The sequence below is a fragment of the Peromyscus maniculatus genome, chromosome 1 (genome assembly GCF_049852395.1).
Source record: "Peromyscus maniculatus bairdii isolate BWxNUB_F1_BW_parent chromosome 1, HU_Pman_BW_mat_3.1, whole genome shotgun sequence".
Classification (NCBI taxonomy): domain Eukaryota; kingdom Metazoa; phylum Chordata; class Mammalia; order Rodentia; family Cricetidae; genus Peromyscus; species Peromyscus maniculatus.
The window spans coordinates 188,728,522-188,750,279 of NC_134852.1; the positions used below are offsets into that span (position 1 = coordinate 188,728,522).

At 43.5% G+C, this 21,758-nt stretch overlaps 1 long non-coding RNA gene across 1 annotated transcript; it reads right to left on the reverse strand.

Moving 5' to 3' along the window:
- Positions 1-691: 691 nt before the first annotated feature.
- LOC121823504 (uncharacterized) lies at positions 692-14,590 on the reverse strand. Its single transcript, XR_006065010.2, has 3 exons — positions 14,070-14,590; positions 13,820-13,880; positions 692-1,630 (listed from the first exon to the last, which is right to left on the reverse strand). It is a non-coding gene; the product is annotated as an uncharacterized LOC121823504 (long non-coding RNA).
- Between the last annotated feature and the right edge of the window lie 7,168 nt (positions 14,591-21,758).

Consider the following 21,758-nt stretch of genomic DNA (forward strand, 5'->3'; position numbering starts at 1 on the left):
ATTCATACATGGTGCCTTAGTTTCTTTTCCTGTTGTTGTGACAAAATATTCTGGCAGAAGCAACTTAAGGGAGAAACATTGTCTGTCATGCCGGGAAGTCAAGACAGCAGAAATCTGATGCAGCTGGCCACACTATGTCTGTGGTCAGAAAAAGAGAGCAATGAACATATGCATGATAACTCTCAGGAGGGCTTTCTCTACTCTTACACAGATCTCATGCTTTAGGGAATGGTGATACCCACAGGGGGCAAATCTCCCCACCTTAATTAATTAATTAATCAAGATATCTTAATTAATCAAGATAATTCCCACACACACTTGCTCATAGACCAACGTAATGTAGACAATCCCTCAGGAGACTCACTTTCCAGATAGCTCTGGACTCTGAAAAATTCACAGTTAACACTAATTATCACACATGGTAAATCCTATATTTACACCACCCTGGGGCTATTTCTCATCTGCTTCTTCCTGTCTTAATTATTACAATAGTTAGGGGCCTCATTTTCCTATGTCTTTGAAAACTCAATAATTTTTTGACTATTTTATATTATCCATGATATAATACAGAAACTTTGTGTTGTTATATTCATTAAGAAAACGTTACATTTTGTTGTAGCATACAAATCAGTTATTGGCTGACCACCATTGAACTCATACTTCTTAGAGTAGATCTGTGGGAAACCCTCTGTTTGGCTTCTTGTGAAAGATTCGTATTTCACAGAGCAAGTTGGGAGACTCTCTTTAAGGATTGGTCCTTATCGTTAAGGTGAGGCCTTGATCACAGAGGTAGATGCTTAAGTTGTTAACCCGACATTGACTCCTCCTCTAGCTGGGGGAGATCTCCAGTTCCAAATCTTTATTATCTCTCGTTCACAGTCAGGTAGCAGCTGCCTTCTGATAAGCCTGCATAGTCTCTCTGCATTTGAAAGTCTCAGCAAGAACTCGGGTGTACCCTCTTCCAAGGTTTCACCCCAACTCTGAGGCTCCTTCTTTCTGGCACGCTCTGCTTTGCAGACTTTGGCCACTTCCAATGCCAAAACATGACCTGTGTTTCTTCAGCCCAGGAGAATGACATTACTCGGCTCAGATCACACTCCTGGCCCCTGCATTCGGAGGAAAATGTCTCCCAATAGGAAATCTATAGCAAAGTGATTCTTACGTGTTTTTCTCCACCATCATGGTTTATATTGCCTGTTTTCCAGTGTTTCATGGTAGTTACTGTATTCTGCCCAGTGCTGTGATTGCTAAGCACCAGAGTGATGCTCTAACACTACCTATTCCATTTTAGATGCAAGCAGAATCAAGCCACAGTTGCAACTGAAGAACAAAAATAAAAAAGTATAATCTCATACATTATTCCCCATCCAATTGTTCAACTCTGTAATATTCATATTTATAGAATATTACAAGAATACAAATGTTGGATTCATTAAGGAGTCAATATATTAAACCTCAAAACTAAACCAGTCAGACAGACTTGGCCTTTCAAAAGCACTGTGCTCTTCTGCATTGGCCGTTAGGCTGAATGATCAGCCAACATGTCCTTCTCTAGTTCCACAGGCCACAAAGCCATTTGGGTGTTAGTCTTAATTTATAGACTTCTTTCAGCTTTGCATCATGGAGAAGACTAGAAGAAAAAAAAAGAAAAAAGCATTTAAACAGCCTACTATTTTTATAAAGAATAAAGTCCTGCCAAAATGGCAGATAGAATAAGTCAATAGAAGTTAACAACCTCCTATCTGAATATTGAAGACCCCCCCCCCTTTCGGCTTTTTGAAACAGGGTCCCTCTGTATAGCATTGGCTATCCTGATACTCACTCTGTAGACCAAGCTGGCCTCAAACTCACAGAGATCCTCTTGCCTCTGCCTCCCAAGTGCTGGGATTTAAAGGTGTGTGCCACCCCACCCCCCCAGCTGAATACTGAATATCTTAACTAAGCCTCTCTCAAACATTCTAGAAAGTCAATAAGCTGTTGTTATTATTCTCATTGGCAAAAAAAGTAAGAATCAAATACATTAAGTAACATGTCCAAAATTGCATAGGTGGATGATGACGGAACTCAGAAAAGCAGAGCCTCCGTGAATCAACTCACCAGCTGTGCTCTGTGCTCAAGTGCCTCAGGCTATCTCTAGGAACAAGAGGACACATAGCCAACTATGAGGTGCAGCCTGACAGAAGCCAAATCATTCATTCTCTACTTTATCTCAAGGTCTTAATTCCGATATTAGAATTAAGCTTAGCTTGAATCATCAATGACCCATTGAAGCGGAAACCTAACTATCTTACATTTGTACAGCATTTCCCAATTTTCAATTCTGACTTATATTTATTAATGACACCAAACATTTACTGCGAATACTCTTCTATGTGGAAAACACTATTTGAAGTGTTTTTTATATACTATATCTATCTACACAAAAAAATTCTATGGGAAGAGTACTTCATTTGCATTTCACATATGAAGAAGTAAAAATCCATCAGCATTAATATCTTGTATACAGTGATATAATTAGAATTTGGAGTTGATCCAGAATTCTTGCTGCTAACCAGCATGTGTTTGCTCTGCTATGTGGTCCAATCTCAAATCCTGTAAGATAAAGGTATTGTCAAGTTACCCTTGTAGATGAATAAATAAAAATAGATTAAATTTTCTTGACTTGTTGAAGGTTCCCTCAAGTTAATTATTATTGACTCTTAATCAGCATTGGGACTCAGGACTCCTGGTCAACTTTACAATATTCTAAACCAAAAATCTTACTACTTAAGTCATTATCAGTGAAAAAGAGATTGGGGCAAAGGCAGACAGCTGTTACAAATTTTTGAGAGCTGAGAGCAAATTGAGATCTTTTTTTAACCTTCTAGGTTATAATAGAAGGAAATTTTATTATGAAAATATTTACCTATTTATTAATTTTGTTCCAAACATTATTCATGGTGCAGGGATACATCTATGAACCAAACAAAATCCCTGCCTTCACATAATTTGCTTTGTAGTGCAATGTCAGGAAACGTCACTGCATCACAGAATGAAACAATCCCACTGGGAAGAAAGAGGAGCCATTTGAAACAGGATTGAACTCGACTCATAATTTGTTTTTTCCCCCAAGTCTACCCCTTCAATAGCTTACTTATTTACTATGTTGTGTTAAATATCTACAACACAATCCATGGGCATATAAAATATGCATAATGAGATTTTTCAAAATACACACTATTTTGTAAATTACATACTATCAAAGGAAAAGTTAGGTGGTTCCTAAATAATAAACTAGGTACATATGGAAAGCAGTTTGGGTAGCATATTTGCATGCATAAGGCCTCTGGGAATACTGTCTTGGCCTTCAACAATAGAAAGTTAGGATATATAAAGAAAATATTTTGAGACTCTTTTTACTGAGTCTTCTTTTAGAGTCTCAGCAGTTCTTGCTACTGGAAAGTAGACTGACAGAACAGATGGGGGCCCCATCAGGACACAGGCGGAGGAGCTGACAATAGCCCTTTCTACAAACCTCCTTAACAAGATCTAGCTCCCCCAGCTCTCTACTTAGCGTTACTTGAACAAACTCCACAAATGTGACAAGAGATGGATCCTTGCTCAGCTCAGGGGGGAAACTGCTCAGCTCTGAATCTTTAGCCTGAGGGCTTGGGTACAGCCGTTCTCGCTCCGAGGCCTCCCGATCTTGCTACTATTGGTACTTTTCAGTCATACCAAGCAGGCTAGAACTACGGAAGAAGCTTGATTCAAGCAGGCAAGAACTACGGAAGAAGCTTGATGTTTGCTGTCCGATCCACACCAACTTTTTCAGATCTCTCTAGGGCCACCCTTAACTTTCTAGAGTCAGATGAATCACAATACCACTTTCTTTCCGGATGTCAGATGCTGTTGACCTCACCCAAGCCAACCTGGAATCCAGAGGGTGCTACTTGGTTGGCCTAAGGTTAAGTTTTCCACTGAAAAGCAGATCAAACCCCTGTTTGATTGAAGGCCTGGGGAATGAATTAATTAGGGCATTTCCACTCAAGAGGTGGATCTGGGGAAGTGGGAAAGTGAGCAGATGAGTAGTCAGTTGAGGAAGCAAAAAATAAGGAAAGGAAAAAGTGTTGAGGAGAGAACACAAGAATCCAGGCAAGAAAGCAGGATCATTGGTAACAAATCTGCCAGCTCTTTGATTTCCGCAGGGCTGGTCTTGAAGTCAGTCCTTCACTAATCAGGGCCTGAATACTTACCCGCTATGCACTATAGATCAGTAATGGGAACTAGAGGTCAAGTGGGAGGTGAGTGTGGGAGATCCCAGATGAAATGCCAAGATCACACCTCAGGAATGAAGGACCAATTACTCCCAGCAATGGAGACTGCCCCGAACCTTCCCCAGCCTGAAGAAACTGCCTACCAAGATCACATCATCACATCTGCTTCCCAACGGATTTCTGTTTCTAATGACTGGTTAACACAGTAGAAGGAGCCCCACTCAGGAACACTTTCACTCTTTCTAAAATTCCTCATATGGTTGGCTCAGCCTCTGTTAACACTGCCCAACACTCAGTTTCTTCCTCTGCCCAATCCTCCCTTCTTTCTGTCCCTTCAACAGATTTTCTCCAAGCAATTCCTTAAAAATTTCTCACTTGCCTACTTTCACCTCAGAGTCTGCTTCCTGGGGACCCCCACCTGCAATAGCCAGGTTGGGAGGGTCCCACTTCCCAAATGAACTAACCCTATCCTACACCTCTAAATAGGTGAGAGGTCTTTGGGTTCCTGGGCTGCTGGACATGAATGTGGATACTTGCTACTCTGCATACATTTTCTCAGTGACAGAGCAAATAAAAATAGGCTTAGGGGGGCTTCCTCCCCTGAGAGATTCCATGGATGCCCAAGCAAGTCATTGGTGGATTGATTCTTGGCTAAAAGAACCTAGAAATTGAGTAATAACAGAGCTAAACTATCAAATCTAGAGCATTTCTAGTCTGGAGCTTGGATTCAATCCAGTGTTTTATCTTAGTCTTTCAGTGAGAGCTGAACTCCTTCACTGACCCTAAATCTACTCTACTTTCTGGTTGTAGCCTGTTGGATTCCAGCATCTTGAGTTTGACAGCTTTAGCCTTCCTGAAGTTGAATTTGCTCCTTATAGATGTTGGCTGACCTGGAACTAGAGAGCTAAAAAGGCTCTTGTGAAGTTATCACCTTGGGGATAAATTATCTTAAAAAAAAGGGGGGGGGGAATCAGTAAGACTTCCAGTGTAGACAAAAATGTCACTATAAAATGACATCATCGCCTTCAAGAAGTGATAAACGAACAAGTCCAGAGTTACTTTTGGAGCATGCTTTGGACAAATTCGTAGGATTCTGCTAGTTACTAAAAACTGTGAGGAAGAATGTGAGCATAACATAATGTGAGCATTACATGAGAAACAAAAATGCCTGTTCTCTCATCCCGATCCACAGGAAGCTGGGAGAGGAGGCATCTTACAGGTATGATTATAAAATCTTGATTCTTCCTGGCTATGAATCACAGCTCTAAACATAGACCTGCATGTGTGCACATGCCCACAATTGTAGCAACTTCCCTGTTGGCTCAAAGAATTTGACTTCAACTTTTTATTTCTAAGAAATCACTGTTCTTTCCTATTCCTGCATGACTGAGTCACCCTGCCCTGCCCCCTCTGCTCCCTAAATGATAACAGAGCCAGATTTACAGAACTAAAGTACAGGGTATTTTCAGAACAAGCTGCCACTGGAAGCAAGCCCTCTTGATGGGAATCAAACAGCCAGATCACATTTCAGGACACAACTTCTCATCTAATGAGAAAGCAGTGTGCAAATCCTGCACCTTGATCTATGAATATTGAAACTTAACTAGAGGCTTTTTATTGAAGTGTTCTAGATAAATAAGAAATCTATTGAGGTCATTGATAGAAAAAGACAGAAAGAGGCAGGCAGACAGATAAATAGGTAGATAGATAGATAGATAGATAGATAGATAGATAGATAGATAGATAAGTAGATAGATAGATAGATAGATAGATAGATAGATAGATAGATAGATAGATAGATAGATAGATAGATAGATAGATTTGGTTTCTATGTTTGGATATTTTTATTCAGCTGCTTAAGGATTTGATTTAGCTTCTATCTGTGTTTAAAAGAGAGTAAATGTTATATATTTTCAATTGTTTAGTATTATTCCATAGGCTACCCAATAAATCACCCAGCCATGTGGCTACATGATAGCAATTAAGCATCTAATTACTTGATACTTAATATACAGCAATGTATGAAGTGTGCTATGGCTTGGTTATTTTTGTCCAAAATCCACAATTTAAATCTTAACCCTAAATGCAGCCGGGCTGGGAGTGGAATCTTTGGGGTGACGTTTAGATGTTTAGGCACCACCATGTTGAACAGGCCTTTAGAATGCGTGTCTGCCCTCTCCTGCACTTCCACCTTCTACTATGTGGTAATGCAGCAAGAAATGCCTTGGTCATGGACTTTCCAGCCTCTAAAACTATGAGAAGTAAGTTACAGCATTACAAAATGCCCTGTCTATAATAACAATATTACATCAACAGACTAAAACATGGTAGTATTGTCTCAAGAAAATTGGGCTGGTCAGGGGAGGAAGCCAAAATATTTGGTTATGACATGTCTACAGACAGGAACTTTTCAGAACAAGAACACTAAAGATATCCTACTGGTCTGTGAGATTATTAACCTCACCAGTAAGCCTTACTCACAAGCACTTGCAGGGACCAAGCTTGTCATCGTTATAGTTAGGACACTAAGACCTTACTACCCTAGGCAAACCCAGGCCCCACTCAAGGCCCATCCTAGTGATGAATGGGCACGCTGGGCTCACAGTTAGATGGGTGAATGATGGACAGCAAGCAGAGCTCAGGTCCAGAATTCTCTTTAAAACATGGTGTCACTATGTCCTCTCCTTTTGACCTTCCCAGAAATGGCAAAGACCCACAAGTTCAAATGCAGCTCACAGAGTTACTACAACTAGACTGCCTGAGTCTTACTCATTTTATGCCATTTAGAAGTTTTCGGTGGCTGCTTCTGATATTTTTCCAATGCCTTATGTACTAAATGATGAGATTTATTTATCCTTTCCATCCCTCCTCCCCTCCTCCCTTCCTTTACTGGAACTTACATGATTTCCAAGTGCTGACTTTATATATGGAAAGACTTTCCAAAGAGAATGCTTGGCTCAGCCTGGTACTTTTGTTGTTCCGTGTAGAGCAGTTTGTTCTTTTGGTACTTTCTAAAAACAGCTGAAGAGACGCTGTGTTTTTCAGCGTCTGGTCTGTGACTGATTGCCAGGCTACTGGAGACCAGAGGAAAGCACCTTCCCCCCTTGTTTTTGCTTATCTCCCCAATTGTTTGAAAGAGGGAGAAGGAAGGAAGGGAAAGAGATGGGTGCAGTTGATGTATTGAGGTCACTTTCACACTTAGTGAGGTGATGCTGTCTTTGTGTACTGCTAGGCTGTTTCTCTGCTTTTGTTTTAAGGAGGAAGAATTATTCCTGAAGTCCAAGAATTAACCTGCTTCAGCCTTTCAAAGGTATTTTGCCTCTATGCACAATCATGAGAACCTTCTTTGTTATGTCTTGTAATCAACAACCAAAAAAACCCCAAAGCATCTGACTTTAGTTACATGGATGCGTTTCCTTTTTTCAACTATGTATACAAGGCCAGAGGGGGAAATTGGCTCTTGGAGGGGGGGGTGTTTATTTTTTAAAAATTCCATGCTTGACTACAATGTGGTACCTTGATCACCACCACTCTCACCCCCTCCAACTCCTCTGCATCTTCCATAGTTCTTCTCCCTGCCAACCCATGCTTGTCCTCTCTCTCTCTCTCTCTCTCTCTCTCTCTCTCTCTCTCTCTCTCTCTCTCACACACACACACACACACACACACACACACACACACACACACTGAGCCCAATTAGTGTTTCCTGTATGCACTGGGCATGAGTAACCTACCAGCAGCCACATCCCTAAAGAAACATCCTCCTCCTACATTCATCAACTGCCACTAACTCCTCAGTTAGAGGCAGGGCCTCAGTAGCCTGACCCCCTTCATGCTGGAACTCTACTTTACTGGCCTGATCTTGTGTAGGTAGCCACAGCTGTTGTGAGGTCAAGGTCATAATAGCCATAACCCAAGCAGGAGATAGCATATCATGAGTCTCTTCGCCATCTCTCAGCTTGTCCATTCTTCCCTCTCGTCTGAGGTGTCCACAGAATCTTAGAAAGATTGACATAGATGTCCCATATACACCTGGGCACACACGAGCAAATCAGCTCTTTAGAACATAAAAAAATGCAGACAACTGGAGGGTTGTTCTCCAGAGGGCCTTACGGTTCTCAAGAATGACTAGAACGAGCTAGTGAGAGGAACTGCCTTAAACCCTGTTCCTCTCAGGCGATATAGCAACCCGAGTTAGGGAGGAACTGCCTGGGACAGCCAAGGCTTTGTTCCTCTGTCCACTAAGAGAAGAATGCCCTCCAAAGCTCTACCTATTCATCACAGAGCAAGAGGTGTGTACTTAAATCCAGGCTGAGCTATCTTCCAGAAGTTACCAAGTAACACCTCACATCCTCACAGGAAGTGGAGTCAGGGAAGCACCTGAGAGCCCCACCTGGCCCAGGCAGCTTTCTTGTTGCTCAGCCTGGCTCACAGAAGATCTTCGGCTCATTTCTTCCTTTCATCCCCTCTGTTCGTGACAGGAGCGAACTCGTTTGCACCGTTTCAGCAGTTGAGTATCCAGGTGTGCATTCTTTTCCATCACGGCTCCCTGACAGAGACGGTGTAGGAGAGGCGGGGCTTGTTTCGCCTCATGATTTTGGACATTTCAGTCCCTAGTAGTGGGGAAGTCATGGCAGCTTAAGAAACTCACTTTCTCTAACTTAGAGTTTGGCTCAAGGACTCTGGGGGCTAATATAAAAACCAGTACAGAGTGAACTTGTTTCGTGTACCAGCGGTCAACAGATTCTAGCTGGATTCCAGGCTAGGCTCTGCTGCATGGCTGTGAGTACGCACATTCCTCACCAAGCTTTAATTGCCTGAGCATGTGTTAAAGGCTCTTACATTTACAGCGTTATAAATTTTCTTCTTGTAATCCTTCAACATATCTTTTGCAAATCTTCATTGTATGTTATTTGGTGCATAAAAGCTCATGAGTAGCTCTTCATTGAGGAAATTACATTTGATCAAAATAAAGCATACTCACGGATTGCATTTTCTTTTGAACACTGTTGATTTTCCAATGGTTCTTTCCTTTTCTAAAGCATTTTGATTGAGGCGTATTGACTGATTGCGGTATAAACATGGACCTGCCTTACTGCACAAATAACTGTTGTCAGCTGAGTGGAGCCGTCTTTACAGTGCCTCATTATGATCTCACGTCTCTCCATGCCTACTAGGTTGTTGAGAAAAACCAATCTCTCCCCCTACTCTTCCCAGTCCAGGCTGGAGCTTCACTTACAGTGGTTGATGATAAAGAGACATGAGTGTGGCCCCCAAGTGCTCATGACTCTCTTCTTGTCCTCTGCCTTGTCCTTGTGACTGTCTCTCAGCTGGGAGGTACGTAAAGATTCTCTTATGTGACTGTACATGGGAAGTGGTGGCCTCTGATTTGTTGGTTATGAACATTATTCTTTTACAAGTCTCCACTAGTCCGTCCGTAGTGACGAGGTAGTAGACCACTGTCTGTCATCCTGCTGGACCATCTCATTATCTATGGGCTTGATGGATGTTGAGAAGACACTCACTGCTAAGGATTTCAACCCTAAGAACCTTACCTAGTTACATATGAGCCTTTGTAAGATGTAAATGCTTCTACCTGGCCACCAGATGGTACCCAGCTCTTGTGAGGATGTAAACTGATGCATAAAGGAAGTGCTTTGTGAGTCTTCTTTGGTGTATCTGAATTGCTAACATTGCCATCCTTGGGGGAGGGAGGGTTGCTATTAAGTAAAATAAAGGTGAATTTGGTCTTGTACAGGAAACCACAGCTGCTGTGAGTTGCTGAGCGCATCAATTCTGCCGTGTCCAGAAGACACAGGTTCTCAGCAGTCCTTTGCTACCTCTGACTCAACTGTTCATCACCTCTTCCTTGATGTTCTCTGAGCCTGGGGTGTAGGGACAGTGTGGGGATGCAGTGATGCAGATCTCCATTTGTGGCTAGAATTCTGCAGTCACTGAGCTCTTGACTTTGTATTAACCATGGACCAGTGCAGAAAGAAGCTTTCCTACTGGGGGCTGGGAGCCTCAGTGTTTTATCTTCTCATGTTTTGTTTCCTTTTCTCTTCTTTTTTTTTTTTTAAATTTTTGCTTTTGTTGTCGTTTTCCTGTGTGTTTTTTTTTGTGTGTATGTGTGTGTGTGTGTAGTCCACTCTCCCACACTGATGACTTCGAAACCTTTTATTTGGCATAAATTGGTGGACTTTAAGCATCTTCTGGTATCATTTGTCTGATTTTTGTCTCCATGAGGACTGAAGTTCATGCCAGAATTCTTTGAAACTCTTTATATATCTTTCTCTTCCAGACATCATTCCTTCAGATTAGTTACTTGAAACAATCAAGTTCACGTCTCAAATACAGGTGCCCCCAGGCGCCTTCTTATGTTGTCAGAAACTGGGATTCTGCAGTGGGGATAGTCTAGGATCTCTCTGTCTCTCTCTGTCTCTCTGCCTCTGTCTCTGTCTCTCTCTGTCTCTGCGTCCTCCCTCCTTTCCTCATTTCCCATCCCTACCCACATTCCTACCCTACCGCTATGCACATCCCCATAACCCTTTACTGTCCATCTTAGGATTGAGCATGATAAAGGATGAATGGCCTTGGGCTTCTACCTCAAAGTTTCATTCCAAACACTAACACCTAATAAACATTTTAGAATCAGATGAGTGACTCAGAAATTCCTATTTTAAGCAGGAGACTAATGCTACTCTGTAGGAAATAAGTTCAAAGTGGATGAGAAACATGTAGCAAGATCAAGACTCGGAAGCGTTCATGGGGAATTTGGCAAAGAAACAGGCTCATCAAGTTTATGAAGCAGAGGGCTGGAAAGGTCCCCCTTGTGGTAACAGGTCAGCTCAACTGTACTCATGGAGAAATGGAAGGTTCCATGGCTCTTCTGCTGATTACATGGGGATTTCAAATGTTTCTCACGTGAGAAATGCCGAAGTCATAGACAAATCAACAGTTCTTTCTAGAAGTGTTTGTCGGAGTTTTATCTTTCCTATTCAAATATCATGCTTATTTAATTCTTCAAGACCAAGTAAATGTCCTTATCTATGAAAATAAAGAGCAGCATTAGCTTGCTTTAAGCATATTCAAAGTTGAAGAAACCATAGCCTTGGCTGGTGCTGTGGTGTGTGCTGTCATACAGCGACAAAGATTCTGTGCAGTGGACAGGGCACCTTGAGGATGTCCCAACTAAGAGCAATCTTGCTACTGGAAATGCATGTTAGTGTCTTCACAGACTAGAAAGTAACACAGGTGCCTGACAACTACCAGCCAAGTAGCTGAATGATTCTAGACAAATAAATTCGCTTCACTGGGTCTCAGTTTCCAAATCCATAAAATGTGTACTCACTCATTTCTAAGCTCTTAGGCACTATGGCTGGTTCAAAAGTTTAAAGACAATTACCCAGCTGTGGCACACTTTTGGTGTGAATCTAGCCTCCAGAGTCACACAATGTATAGATGGCTCTTGAATCATGTCACATTTTGAAAGCTCATACTCAACAGTTTGATCTCATCCCAGGTCCCTGCTACTTCACAAGCAATTGTCTCGGAGCCAAGTGAAAAACTAAATATCTGTCTCTATTCAAAACATTCTAACTAGTCTTTATCAGCCAAAATGACCATCTTCAAGATTTTAATTATTCATCCTTGCCAGAAAAAAATAGTGAAATGTCTGTATTTTTCTGTTTATAATGCATTCACACTTATACTAAGAAACAGATATCAACAAAATGAACATAAAACCAGAAACATTTAAAGAAAGGGCTGAAGGAGAAATCTGTGTTAATTTACCCTGTGAATTCTAGCTAGTGTGGTCCCTATGAATTCTCAACTCTGCTACTGAAGTTGAAGATGCGGGCCAGCTTCTCTTTGGGATTTCCTCCATATCCAGCAGTCCAGAAACCTTGAACAAGAAGCTTGGTAACTACAGGGCCCACTCCATTCATTTCCATTATTTAAAGGCTCACTGTCCCATACTGCTTCCTGTCAAATGTCTAGAGTTAGAGTCCAGTCATTGTTACTTCATCATGACCAGAAATTTCAGGATAGCTAGTGTTATAAGTATGTTTTTAATCTTTAATATCTCATACTATTATTAGTTAATGTCTTACTGCATGATATATATATATATATATATATGTATATATCATTCTTAAATATAAATCATAGTCCTGGTAATGTAGCTATTTCCCCTACCTGTGTGATCTCTAATTGTTATCATTGCTTCTATCTTGGTAAAGGACTGGAAAATGGTTCTAATAGAGTCCACATGTCAGATTTGCCATTTTCCTTTCTTTGCTAATTTCTCTATTTTATCAACCAATGATTTTTTTGTATCATTATAAATTCATGGACTTATTTGATATGCTTCAGTCCCTGAATTTGTGGTTCTTACTGATCCTCAGTGTGTACCCTACCTGGCCAGCAGTCATCCATTCATGCTGACTTCTGCATTCTTATGACATGACCCCCGTTTTTTGTCTCTAGTATCTGCCTTCCCATCTGTTATGACAAAATAAGGCTTATGTGACTCTACTAGATGCACTAAATCTTCTCTGAGGGATGGTACCATTTAGCACTCCCTCTGGAATATAAAAGTGCTGGTTTATTTAGAACCTCATTGTCCTGGTTAGTTAACTTTTTTAATAACTTGACATAAGCTAGAGTCATCTAGGAAGAAGACTCTCAATGCTTCCATCAGATTGCTGTGAGCAAGTCTGCAGGGCATGTTCTTGGTTAATGACTGAGGTGGGAGGGCCCAACCCATTGTGGGTGTGGCTGCCTCTGGGTAGGTGGGCCTGAGTAGTATAGGGCAGCAAGCTGAGCAGGCCACTTTTCCATCAAGCTGGTAAGCAGCGCTCCTCCATAGTCTCTGCTTCAGTTCTTGCCTCCAGGTTCCTGCCTTGCCTTCCCTCAACAGTGACCTATGGTTGAGACATAGGAGGCAGATAAAGCCTTTATTCTCCAAATTGCTTTTGGTTGTGGTGTCTTTATCACAGCAATAGAAAATAACTAGGGCAGAATACTGACTCAAATTTCTGGGTTATTTTGCACATCTGATAGATGAAGAATCATATTTTTGTAGCATTAATTTGAATTTATCACTGTTAGACTATTTCTACATATGGTCAAAAGTCATTTTCTGTGAGCAGGCAGTTCCCTAGACCATTTTGCAAAAATGCTTTTAAGCAGACTGTAATTTTTTTTTTTGGAAGACTACCTTAAGCCATATGCCCACCTTGCAAAGTTAATTAGGACACAAAATAATTTTTAAGTCCATTTATCCGATATAACTTTATCCAGGAATGTGTTACATGGTAAAAGCAAACAAAGGTTAAAGACACTAGCCCTAGCCTCTGTGAACTACAGAGTTCCCATCTCAATCTAACTCTCAGGACACTTCACATTCCGTATGTGACACATTAGTTATATAGGTGAAGTGGGAAAGCCAAGGCCAACCTGTTCATTGTAGTTTAAAAATCTACATTAGTTGCTTCTGTCATCGCCAAGACAAAATACTCAACAGACGCAATGGAAGGGAGGGGAGGTCTGTTTGGTCTCACCATCTCAGGAGATGCAGTCTGCGCTGGCTGGTCTTATGTCAACTTGACACAGGCTGGTCATCTGAAAGGAGGGAACCTCCATTGAAAAAATGCCTCCAGAAGATTCAGCTGTAGGGCATTTTCTCAATTAGTGATTGATGGAGGAGGGCCCATCCCAGTGTGGGTGGTGCCATAATGGATCCTGATATTGCTAGCAATCTATGAAGTCTGCTTAAAGGGCAAAGGAATTAATTAGAGAAAAAGAACTCACTATACAGAACAGAAGACTTTTTTATTGCAGGGTCCTGGAAGGCTGAGGCACAGTCCCACGCTGCTCTTTTGCCTGGTCTGTTGCCTGCACCCAAAATCTCAAGGGAGTGAAGAGAGCACCATGTTCGTGCATCCCAGGTCTTAAGGGTCCTGAGTGGCCACACCCCAAGGGCATGTACTTTAAGGTCACAGGCAGATGTAACAGTTACCTGCTACCTCACTAAGGGTGGTGTTTCAAGGTCATAGCTAGAACAGGTACCCAACAGTGCCATCCTTGGGCTGGTGGTCCTTGGTTCTATAAGAAAGCAAGCTGAACAAGCCATGGGGAGCAAGCCAGTAAGCAGCACTGCTGTGGAGTAATCCTCTTGTACACTGTAAAGATTTATCACTTGAATCAGTTTAATAAAATGCTGATTGGCCGGCAGCTGGGCAGGAGGTATAGGCAGGGTGACCAAACTAAGGATGATGGAAAGAAGAAAGGCGGAGTCAGGAGTCACCAGCAAATGTAGAGGATGCAAGATGAGAATGCCATACTAAGAAAAAGTACCAAGCTACCTGGCTAAACATAGATAAGAATTGTGGTTTAATTTAAATGTAAGAGCTAGTTAGCAATAAGCCTAAGCTACCAGCTGAGGATATATAATGTAAGCCTCTGTGTGGTAATTTGGAAAGCAGCTGCTGGGTATTTGGAAACAGGTGGTTGGAGCAAGAAACATCCGTTTACACAACACCCCTCAATGGCCTCTGCATCATCTCTTGCCTCCAGATTCCTGTCCTGTTTGAGTTCCTCTCCTGACTTCCTTCAGTACAATGTGGCAGTGTAAGCCCAATACACCCTTTCCTCCCCAAGCTGCTTTGGTCAGGATGTTTTTTCATAGCAATAGTAACCTTAACTAAGACACAGTCCGTTGTGGCCCAGAAGGCATGGTGGTGACAGCAGCTTTAATACAGCTTGAGGCCTCTCCTTCTCTCTCTCCTTAGCCACAAACCAGCAGTGTCCTAGGAATCTCACCAGAGAGCCCATTCACAGGGAAAAGACAAGTCCTAACCCCCCTGTGCAAGCCTGCTGGCTCCCGGCTTTACCTGATCAGACTGTAGTTCCGTCCAAGGCATCTTCAGAGCCATCTCACTTCTCAAAAGAGAGAGAAAACAAAAAAGGGGTGGGGAGATTTCTTAGCAATCTTTGGAAATGCAGCCTGAGAGCCACCGAAATGGTGTATATGGTTAAGGCTAAGACAACTCATTGCTCACTCCCCTTGAGGAGCCCACAACCTTTGGATATGTCTTTTCTCCCTTGGGAAACACATCCCACCACTCGGGTGTGTCTCATTTCTTCTGGGTGCCTCTCTTTCTCTTAACCCTCATGCTTATGCCTGTATTATAATATCTTTAATAAAATTCCCCACTTTGCTTCTCTATATCCGTGAGCCCTGAAATTATGTTCATCATCGAAGCCACAAATCCTAGTTAGCCTATGTTGAGGTCCATGAAAGCTTAGGCAAACTTCTTAGACCAGCGATGGAAGCGTCAGGGAGCTGTTTCTGCCCCCACTGACCTAGCAAAGGAGACCAACTGTCCAAACACATCAGCCTGAGGAGGATAGTTCAAATCCCCAACTACAACACATTGTATCATTTATTTCCTTCTGTTTTTAGATTAAAAAGACACTACAAACACATCCACAGTTGTTTTTGCTAAGGAACGTGACTAATACTCTTCTAGAACACTCAGCAGCTTACCTTGCAGACCCCTGATGGGAGACAGACAGAAACCACTTTGGCAACTGTGGTCAGCAGGACAGAGCTCTCAGCTTTTAGTGTGACACAGTGAAGGAGACATCAGAATGTGCCCCTGTCCACATTCCAGCTGCATCTCAGGCCACTTGTCCCCCGACTCAGCTGCTCGTCACGCTCTTCTGTTTCATCTCTTGGGCCATGGACTGCCACATGCCCTGTACAAATACCTGCTCCTGTGCCACCTGAAAGAGACCCTCCTCTGTACTGCCATCCTGATTTTCTCAGACTCACATCAGCCACGTCTTTTTCTAAAGCAGTGGTTCTCCACCTTCCCAGTGCCGAGACCCTTTAATAGAGTCCCTCATGCTGTGGTGACCCCAACCACAGAACTACTTTGCTGTTACTTCATAACTGTAATTTTGCTACTGCTCTGAATTGTAGTATTAATATCTGATATGCAGGATGTGTGACCCTCAAAAGGGTCAAAACTTCCTGGAGAAGTCAGATGTAAGCCTGTTTAGTGTAGCTTCCGGAAACAGAGCTTCAATGTGATTCTAGAGGGAAACTCAGCAAATTCCACCCTCTTGGAGACATAAGGAAAAGAGAGGGACTCAGGAGATCACCCTATCTGTCAGACAGGGTTGTCATGTGGTGGCTTGAAAGAGAAATGTCCCCTATAGGCTCTGGTCTTTGAAGAGTTGGTCCCCAGCTGGTGGCGCTGTCCCAGGTAGTGATACAGCCTCAGTGGAGAAAACACATTGCTAAGAGTGGGATTTGAGAGTTTCAAGTCTCTCCTCCCTCGCAGTCCACTCTTTCTGCATCTGGAATGTGGATGATGGTGATGTGACCTCGTGGCTTCCCGATCTTGCTGCTGGGCCAGCTTCTTGCTCCCATGCCTCCCCCTGCCATGATGGACTCTTCTCCCTGTGGTACCATAAGCCAAAATCAACTATTTTTTCCTGAAGTTGGTTCAGTCCTGGTGTTTATCCTAGTCACAGAAAAGTAACTGACGGACCATGTTCAAGAGCTACCCAAGCTCTTGTCTCGTGTTTCCCCTAGACCTGCTCAGCAGCACCTGACCCCACCTCCATTCCCAGGCAGGAGCCTCCATAAGCACAAGCAGGGCCTCCTTCCCATTCTCCAGCTTCAGGCCTATGGGAGCTCTAGGTCAGAGTTCTAACAGAGAGCTTGGAGTTCCTATTACCAGTCAGACTGACCAGAGAGTATTTAATAAAATCAACACCCACCACTTACTGACCATTTATATTGACCATTTACTAGGCACAAGTGCCCAAAGGGGGAAACAGACAAATGATTGGCTTTTTAGACCTCAGATCATAAATGCAGTTGAACAAGCCAAATCAAATAAATGTGCGGCACTCAAAGACTGAAAAGAAATGGAGTGGCTGGCACGCAAATGTATTTAGGCTCCATAAATTCTGTGCAGAGTTTAAAATTGCCGATTCCTGGACATCTCTTGAGACATTGATTCTGGAAAGCATGGGTAACACCTAGCTATCTGGACACTTCAGATCCCCAGTGACTTTGGATGCAGGTAGTTTCAGTGGCCTAGACAAATAAAAGGGGGAAGTTTTAAGCTGTCAAAGCTGCTGGAGCCATTTAAACACTGTCCATAGGGGAAGTGTCTGTGTGTAGGCTGCCTCTCTGTTGCGACTCATGTAGCAGGCTACCTCTGTTCCAGCTGTGGGCTCATCTGCACCCTTGGGCCATCATTAGACTTCCCTCCCAGCTGACCTGCAAGGCGGTAACTCAGGACATGAACACTGCGGTGGACGGCTGTCTTTTTCATTATGAAACCGGTACCTTGGCCTTGCGCTCATCCTCTAGTCTCCGTGGCTTTGGTTACTGCCGCCTCTCCTGAAAGGCAGAGCTTCTCTCTGGGTGCAGACAAAGCCAAGCTGATCAATCTCATGCAACGACACGTCCAGAAGAGCGTTCAGAACAGTAACTTCCTGCTCAAACCATCTGCTCTGATCTCAACAGCAGCTCTCCTTCCCAGGGCTCCACCCCCACCGGCCCTTTGTTCTCAACTCCCAAGGCCACCCACACTGTCACCTCTTTCCCAGGGTCCTGGGAGCCCCTCCCCTGTATGGAAGGCTTTTTGTTCCTTTCCACCTCTTAGTGTTTTAAATTGCTCTGCTCCTAGATCTCTGATCTCAGCTTTTCCTCTCCTCAGTTTCCGGTCTAGGTTGTCAATCACTCTATTCCATCTGCTTGTCTTTATTTCTTTCCTTGCCTGGAACAGAAGAATTTCCAAGAGTTTCTCGTCCCTGCTGGTGCACGAAGGTCTGGCTTGACAAAAGACCCCTTTCTCTGCTCCCTGCTTACTGCATGCCTGATCCCAGAGGGGGCTTGGGTGTGTGCCATGCCCCAGGGAAAGGAAAGGGGGAAATTAAAAAAAAAAAAAAAAAAAAAAAAAAAAAAAAAAAAAAAAAAAACCAAAAAACCCTCATCCTGCCAACAGGACGGACGCCAGATCCTTCTCGGTTCGAGTCACGGCAGTGAATGTCACCCTGTGCCTGTCTTGGCAGCCAGCTGGTTTTCCAGGGCGATACCCCTGTGAATCGCCTGCACTTCATTCACAGCATTCAAGGAAAAGAACGGAAGAAAAGCTCAAGCCGATTAGAGCAATCTTCCTCCCGGAGCAATCTTGAGCTCTTAACCGCAGCCATGACTGGCAGCTGCCCTTTGAGCTATTTACCTCACTAGAGGAGGGGCAGCCCCAAACAGCTCCTGCTCTTTGGTAACCCACACTTAAGCGCCCCCTTTATTCCCACTGTCGTTATGTCCTGCCAATTTCTGGGCCACCATCATTGTTCTCGCCCTCATTATCTCTCACATCGCTCCTGGAGGGGTCTGATTGCTGTGTTGCATTTTCCCCACTGCTGCTAGAGCAATCTCTGTGAAATACTTGCATGGTCTCACTTGCTGGCTCAGAGTCCCACTGCCATAGTCAGAGATTTCTGTATGATGTGTGTGTGTGTGTGTGTGATGTTTATATACGCCACAGTTCTCAGATTTCTATTGCTTAACAAACTTCATCTCAGACTCCATCTGTACTCAGGTCCTTCTTGGTCCAGTGTCCCGAGATTATCTGCCAATCTCCATCCTATATCCTCTCATATTTTATTTTTCATCTGCCCTGTACTGTTAGGCTTCAGGAAGAGCGGCAGGAAGAGAAAAAAAAAGTCTGAAAATAATCATTACTAATGCAGTATTTTCATAATTGTAGGCGTAAAGTTGGTTGAATCCACAGGTGCAGATGCTCTGTATATGCAAGTTGATTGTGCATTTAAGGTAATTTGATGGTGGGATTCTCTCGTCTTGTGTGTTTGTTACCTACAACCTACAAACAGGTCTACTGTATACTAACCTGTAGCACGAATCCTAACTGGTCTGAATAAGAATCCAGAGCCAGATGTCGGGGTAAATGCTGAAAGATCAGAGAGACAAAGGAACAAGCTACAGCCACCTCTCACCTCACCAACTCCTCAGCCTAAAAGCCTGAGCTACTGTCTCCACCCACCTCATATTCCTTTTCTCTGTCCAGCCATATCACTTCCCATCTCAACCTCCCTAGTGCTGGGATAAAAGGTGTGTGTGCCTCCCGAGTACTGGGAACAAAGGTGTGTGACTCCCGAATGCTAGGATTAAAGGTGCGTGCCACCACTGCCTGGCCTCTATGGCTAACTAGTGGCTGGCTTTGCCCTCTGATCTTCAGGCAAGGTTTATGTGTTAGAGCACACACAAAATGTCACCACACTGACCTATTCGGCCTCTCTTACCTACATATATAATTTGGGTTTTTAATTAAGATAAAAACTCCTTGAGTGCCAATATTCCACCCAAGATCAAAAGTGGGCCAGCTGCAATGTTTAAGGAAGTATTTATTTACCTTGCTCTCTCACTCTCCTCCTGTTTGGTCCTTAATTGTATTCACTTTGGAGTTTGTTACACTTCTGAGTGGTGTCTCCCTACTGTCTTAGGAGCACATTTGCTCTTCTGGGAAGACTGTCAGTTCTCTGGGTAGAGATGTCAAAGTGTTCGCTCTCTGCCATGCCGTGTTCAGTCCCCCCTGAAAGCACAGGTGAGTAGGCAGGGACGGTGATGCACGGGTTATGGCAGAGAAAGGTGGGGGTTCTTTGATGGTATTTGCCGGGTCAGTCCCTACAGATAGCAGGGGAGCCTCCAGCTCGGCCCTCATTTCACAGTTCCCAGACCTGATTCTCTACTGCCCACATGTGATTTTGTCCATCTCAAGCTCTCCAGTATGACAAGTTGAGTATCCACGACACCTGGATTTTGACTTCCATGTCCCCACCTCCTCCAGCCCTGGCCACCTTTTCTCCATCCTTAGCCTTGTATCTTCCACTAGACCCCAGGGAAACAGAGAGACAGAAAGGCCAAAACCCAGACTTTTCATTAGGAAAGAAAATGAACATATGTTAAAAAAAAAAAAAAAAAAAAAAAGCCCAAACAACCAGTCCAGACTCCAGCTTCTAGAGTATGCTACCTGTGTTCCAGACCGTAGTCCCAAGACCTCACTCCCCTAACCATTTTATTGCAGGGTCCCTTGCTGCCTCAGGCAGGGCAGTTCCCTGTGTCTGCCATTACCCTGGGCTAGGGCTTTAGGATCAGGAGACACTGTAGAAGACTGTGATATCCAGTGGGGAGAGCCAAAGAATGCTGCTATCTATCCTACAGTGCACAGGCCACCTCTCCCCAACCAGGAATTGTCTTGCCCTGAAGGCAATAGTACCAAGGCTGAGACACCTTGGTCTATAATGAAATAAAACAGAAAGATGCCATAAATCAGTCATCCATTTGAACAAGAGCAAGTGGATTCTGGAGCTTACTAACAAGGTTTGGGGAGCATCCCAATACTTAGTTTGGAAGCCTAGGCTCACCAGTGCCCTGCAAGCCACTCCCGACACCCTGGTCACTCTGGGGTCCTAGATGTCCCTTCCCCACTCTCTGCTTACCCCTTCATCCTCCTTCTACTCGGTCCTTTCCTGGCACATGACCTACTGTGAGCCCCACCCTTGATTCCGTAGCAGTTTAGGGTGAATTAGTACACAGACATCACTTACAATCTCTGTGTGTGTTTACTGTTTCAAAAGGAGAAGCAGGTTGTCTGGTCTTGTCGAGGCTCTGGTGTTGAGTAAGAAGTACTCAGCTATGGTGAGAGGGCACAATCCTGCCTACTGTGCACTTAGCACTGTGAAGAGTGTCTGTTCCTCGGAGACATAACGAAACAGAACATTGGGGCGGAGGGAAAATTCAAATTGGGGACCTAAGGAATGAATTCAAATCAAGTTGCCTGAGATACTGGTAAAATAGTCAGCCTGTCTCCCTAGCGAGAGTGGGACCACTGGGAGGAGCCTAACCACCTGCCGAAGTAGGAAAAGTAGAAGAGCCACCATGGACAATTTTAAAAGGGATGAGCCAGGAGGCAAATGATCCCCAGTGGCTCTGACAACCTTCACTGTTACTGGAAAGCTGGAAACTGAAAACAAGGAAAAGAGAACGTCCTGCTGGGGTCTCCAGTGAAGGACCCAAATGACAAATGCTAGGGAATTATGACTTGTAAAGCAGGTATGACTCCATGGATCAACCTTCATCATGAGAACGGCCCGATCTTAACCTCAGACTGTAACATACACAGAACTGGAGCGATGACATCAAGCCTGTTTACTTGCTATCCAGGCAGTGGCAGTCCACTGAGAAAGAGGCTGCTTGTTGAAAAGCATATCTTACATTTCTTTTTCAAACCTAGGAAGCAGGAGGGGGAATTGAAATGAGAATGGGAAGGCACCTATGAGAACCTGTGTGTGCAAATATGTAGTTACTTATTCCTTTAGGGTGGGTTGTTTGGTTTGTTTTTTGTCCTTGCACACATACAGTCTAAAGCCACACAGAATGACTGGTACGCA